The sequence below is a fragment of the Grammomys surdaster genome, unplaced genomic scaffold, assembly GCF_004785775.1.
Source record: "Grammomys surdaster isolate TR1022 unplaced genomic scaffold, NIH_TR_1.0 202, whole genome shotgun sequence".
Lineage (NCBI taxonomy): Eukaryota > Metazoa > Chordata > Mammalia > Rodentia > Muridae > Grammomys > Grammomys surdaster.
In genome coordinates, this window is record NW_021604647.1 from 781,351 (window position 1) to 787,350 (window position 6,000).

Sequence of the window (6,000 nt, forward strand, 5' to 3'; positions counted from 1 at the left end):
GCCAGGGCTACACAGAGAAACCCTGTCTCAAAGACAACAAAAAGTTAATATGAGAGTTTTTTAAACTCTCAGAATTAAGATAATCAAGGTCAGGATGTTAACAAAATTTAGAGATGGTGTCAAAAGATAAATTCTAAAAATCTTTCTTAGCCCTTACCCCCTTCTGTCCTCTACAGGAAAAGCAGCTGCTTCCTCCTCCTCCATCACTCTCTTCTTTCATAATCCTCAAACAGGACAAAATCCTATGTCAAAGGAAAAGACTGCTTTGGCCATTTAAGAAAATGAGAGGGGGAGAGAGAACCTGATATTATTGTCTGTATTCACTGGAGAAAAAAAAAAATCTGGGGTAAAACCATTGGTTTTATACCATTGGTTCTGAGTCATGTCAAGGCTCTGGGACGTGCTAACCACTGTGGATCTTCCACAAAACAGTCTTCTGACTTAGGTTTTGAGGGCAGCTCTCTCTTCTAACTAGCTCTTAAAAACAGGAAAAGATACTAACCTGAAGTCTACATAACAAGATTTTTAAAAGTTTTATTTATTTATTTTATGTACACTATTGCTCTTTTCAGACACACCCGAAGAGGACATCAGATAGACAGTTGTAAGCCACCATGTGGTTGCTGGGAATTGAACTCAGGACCTCTGGAAGAGCAGTCGGTGCTCTTAACCACTGAGCCGTCTCTCTAGCCCTGCAAACATTCTTACACACAAAATAAAAATTATTTTAAAAAATAAACTGCTTTCTGGTCAAATGGTTTGAATCTATCATATTCAAATATTCTTTCTGGAGAAAAAAAGGCAAAAAATTTTAAAAACTTGCTATAGTTTTTCAAGAGATATAATTAATACCTTGCATTATTACATTGTTAAAATATGCTTTTTCCTGAGCATAATGGCACATGCCTTTAATCCCAGCACTCTGAAGACAGAAACAAGTAAATCTCTCTGAGTTCATGGCCAGCAGCTGGTCTACTTAGCTCCAAGACAGCCAGAGCCACACAGATAGACCTTGTCTCAATAAATAAATAAGTAAATAAATAAATAAATAATCTTTTATTAGATACTCAAGAATTTTTTTTTTTGCTTTGGTTGTTTATTTTTGTTTTTGTTTTCCAAAATAAGAGTTTTTCTGTGTAGCCCTGGCTGTCTTGGAACTCTGTAGACCAGGCTGGCCTTGAACTCACAGAAATCTACCTGCCTCTGCCTCCTGAGTGCTGGGATCAAAGGTGTGCACCACCACCACACAGCTGCTCAAGAAATTTTAAACTGTTTTTTGCTATGAAACCTAAAATTAAATTCAAAAGAAAACAAAAGGGCCAGCCTATATGTAAAGCCACTTGTACATGGTTTCTGAAATTTGCCTATGTAGAATACATAGACAAATTTTGTCAATGTTGAAATTACTATTTTTACTATATTAGGAAGAAAAGGTGGTCACTGAACATTAATTAATACTAATAGATAATATATTCTGTTATAAACATGAGATTTTAACATCTGATTTGGTATGCAGATCCATTATAAATTAGCAAGATAAAACCAGTGTTCACAAAACAGACAATGTTTGGCTTAGACCCTCTGTGTTCACTAAGACATTAGGCTCAGCATTTTAGTTGGTAACAGGAAATTTTCCTATTACCATGTAACACAATGCTACATAGAGAAGCTTCTGATTTGGGTTGAAGCAATGGCTTAGTGGCTAAGAAAGTGTACTGCTTTTGCAGAGGACTGGAAGAGTTTTGTTCCCCTACTCCATGTCTGGTAATTCACAGCAGCCTGAAACACTCCAGTTCTAGGGAGTTCTAAGACTTTTGGCCTCTGAGGGCACTTGCACTCTCATATATACACCCTAACAGACCCAGACATATGTACATAATTTTTAAAATCTAAAACTGGAGGCCAGTTTTATGGTGATGCATGTCTTTAATCCCCACACTTGGGAGACAAAGGCTGGTAGATCTCTGTAAATTTGAGTCCAGCCAGATCTACAAGGTGAGTTCCAAGACAACCAGGACTATGTAAAGAGACTCTGTCTCAAAAAAAGAAAGAAGAAAGGAAGGAAAGAAGGAAGCTGCTGGGAGCCAAACCCAGGAAATTACCTGCTGTTCTGGGAAACCTAGTCTCAGGTCCCAGGAACTTAAAGAATGTCTGGCATTTCCTAGGAGCTGGTTACAACAATGGGATGGTCTAGGGCAATAAGGATATGACAGTGGGATGGTCTAGGGCAATAAGGATATGACAGTGGGATGGTCTAGGGCAATAAGGATGTGACAGTGGGATGGTCTAGGGCAATAAGGATGTGACAGTGGGATGGTCTAGGGCAATAAGGATATGACAGTGGGATGGTCTAGGGCAATAAGCATTCAATAGTGGGATAGCCCTAAGCAATGACCCTCACCCAAACTTCCCAGTTTGCTGTGTCTTTATAACCTGCACCCAAAATTAAAGTTTCAGAGCTTGATCAGAACTCCAGACTTGCTCTCATTCCTTGTGTCTCTTGTCCCTTCATTCTTTTGCGCCCTTCCCTAAAGTCTCATCGAATCCCCGTGGGCTGGGGCAGGAAGCAAGGAAAGAAAGAAAGAGAGGGGCTGAGAGCACTGACTGCTTTTCTAGAGGTCCTGAGTTCAATTCCCAGCAATCACATGGTGGCTCACAACCATCTGTAATGTGATCTGGTGTATCTGAAGATAGGGATGGTGGTACTCAAATACATTAAATAAATAAATAAATCTTAGAAAAAGAAAGTGAAAAAGAAAAACGTCTTAAATTGAGCATAGTAACATGTCTTTAATCCTAGCCCTCTTAAACAGAGGCAGGCAGACAGCTGTTAATTCCAATCTTGCCAAGCTAACATAGTAAGACCTATCTCAAGAAACACAAAATTAAGGGATGTGTATTGGCACCTACCTTTAAACCCAGCACTTGGGAGGTAAAGGCAGGCAATATCAGTAAGTGTGAGGTCAGCCTGGTACAGCATTCCAGGACAACCAGAGCTTGTCTCAAAAGTTTGTCTCAAAACTCCACCCCCCCCCACCAAGAAATGAAATAAAAAGTTTCTGCCAGATGCAACATGATGAAATATCAAGCTGCTGTTCTGTTTCCACATGCATTTTACATTTTATTTTTGTGTTGTTTTTCAGACAAGGTTTCTTTGTGTAGCCTTGGTGTCCTGGAACTCCCTCTGTAGACCAGGCTGGCCTCAGACTCACAGATATCAGCTGATCTTGAGGGCTGGGATTAAAGGAATGTGCCACCACTGCCTGGTTTATGGTTTTGTTTTTAATGTACATTGGTGCTTTGCCTGCATGTACGACTGTGTGAAATGTACCAGATGCCCTGGAACTAGAGTTATAGACATCTGTGAGCTGCCATGTGGGTTTTGGGAACCAAACTCAGGTCCTCTGGAAGAGCTCAAACCCAGCTCTCAAATGCTGAGCCATCTCTCTGTGCTTAAGTTGTTTTTTAAAGAATTTTTTTTCTGTGTTTCAGTGTTTAGCCTACATGTATGTATGAGCACCAGGTACTTGCCTAGTACCTGTGAGTTGAGTAGAGGGCACCAGATTTCCTGAAATCGGAGTTACACCAGTGAGTAAACACCATATACGTGCTGGGGACCAAATCCTGGTCCTCTGCAAGAGCAACAAGTGTTCTTAACCATCTCTCTAGCCCATGATGCTATTTTTTTTTAATTTTAATTTGTATTTTATTGTTATGTATATGAATGATTTGCCTGTGTATATGTCTGTGTACCATGTACATGCCTGGTACCTCTGGAAACCAAAAGAAGGTGTTGGCTCCCCTCTTTAATTGGAATTTTAGATGGTTGTGTGCCACCATGTGGGTGCTGGGAATTGAACCCAGGTCCTCTGAAGAGTAGCCAGTGCTCTTACCCCTCCAGCCCCCACTACCCTCACCATAGTGCTGTTTTTAAAATAGATAATAAATGCTCCGGCCGCAGCTCACCATCATTGGTCCTAACACGGGGCTCAAGTGCAGCATGCTCTACTGAGTAAAACTGTTTGATAGAGCTGGGCGGTGGTGGCGCACGCCTTTAATCCCAGCACTCGGAAGGCAGAGGCAGGCGGATTTCTGAGTTCGAGGCCAGCCTGGTCTACAGAGTGAGTTCCAGGACAGCCAGGGCTACAAGAGAAACCCTGTCTCGAAAAACCTAAAAAAAGAAAAAAACTGTTTGATAGCCTCCCAGTTCTTCAGGGGACTACAAAACACAATTACAGTGTTAACATATGTGTATTTTGTCTCCTGTTTTTCCTACTAAGATAGGTTCATTACCCAAGGTCATTGGCTAAAACATAACATTCTTTAAAGGGCAATTTTTAAATTTGTTTATTTACCTATTGTATGCTTTGTATGTTTGTGGGTGCCTTTGTCCAGTGGTGTACATGTGGAGTTCAGGGAACAATTTTATGGAATCAGTTCTCTATTTCTACCTTGCGGGTTCTGGGAATCCAATTCATATAGTTACACTGGGCAGCAGGTGCCTGCAGAACCATCTAGTCAGCCCAAAAAGACATTTTGGGGTGTGTGTGTGTGTGTGTCTGTGTGTGTGTATGTGTGTGTGTGTAGTTCAATTCGGAAGACAACTGAATTGAATTGAGTTGTGTCTTTCTTTCTACCATGTGGGCCCCAGAGACTGAACTCAGGTTACCAGGCTACAGTGCTGTACTCACCATGTGATGGCTAACATTATGTTAGTGGCTAACTTTATGCTTAAAAGTTGAAAATATCTGTGCTTAGGTGACCTAAAAAGCAACATTAGACCTCTAAATGTCAAGGGCTGTTAGAGTTAATTTTTTTTTAACTGTTTCTACTTCTGTAAACAAGTTTGCTTTACACAAGAGGACCTTCTGCTTGCAACTTAGTGTTCTTTGCCTTTATAAAGCCCACTTAGGTGGCTGGATGCTGCATTCAGGAATCCTGAGTTCTGGGTGTAGTAGGCTTGATACTACTATCTGTTTTTTGTTTTTTTTTTTTTTTTGGTTTTTCGAGACAAGGTTTCTCTGTGTAGCCCGGGCTGTCCTGGAACTCACTCTGTAGACCAGGCTGGCCTCGAACTCAGAAATCCTCCTGCCTCTGCCTCCCAAGTGCTGGGATTAAAGGCGTGCGCCACCACCGCCCGGCCCTTGATACTACTATCTGAATAAAAGCCTTTTCTTTGTTAAAGTTGATTAATGATCGGACTGGTGATCTCTACATGACACCAGACCCATGAAAACTGAGCCCTCTCAGAGACTGCCCTAAACTCCAAAAATGAGACTTTAAAGAAATCCAAGCAGCAACCAGGCATGATGGTACACACATTTTATCCTAGCATTTTAGAAAGCAGAAGCATGTAGGTCTCTGTGAGTTCCAGGCCAGGCAGGCTGCATAATGAGACCTAGACTTAAAAAAAAAAAAAAAATCCAAGCAGATGTCATCTGCCTTCAACAGCATTGTAGTTTAACAATGCATAAATTGCTATGTTGTCATAAATATAATTTGGATTATACTAGAATAAGTTGATACATTTGTTTATATGTTGCTTTGTCTCATGATTTTTTTCTTTGTTTATTTTTGCCACCTTCACCATCACAGGCTTCATCTTAAAGACAGACTTTCCTATAGTCAAACAAGATTCTATCCTAAAGGATTTTTCCAAAATAGAAAATGAAAGACACTCAGCACTGAACTGACTCCTGGTCAGAGGTTTCAGTGTTTCACTTTCTGGGTGTTTTGGGTTGGTGTTTGGTATCTTTGTTTTTGAGACAGAGTCTCTTTGTGTAACTTGGGTTGCCCTGGAACTTGCTATGTAGATCAGCCCAGCCTTGAACTCTGCCTGCCTTCTGACTTCTGAGTGCTGTTATTAAAGTCCTATGCTACCATGGCAGACCAACTTTGTTCTCTCTCTCTCTCTCTCTCTCTCTCTCTCTCTCTCTCTCTCTCTCTCTCTGTGTGTGTGTGTGTGTGTGTGTGTGTGTGTGTGTGTGTGTGTGTGTGTGT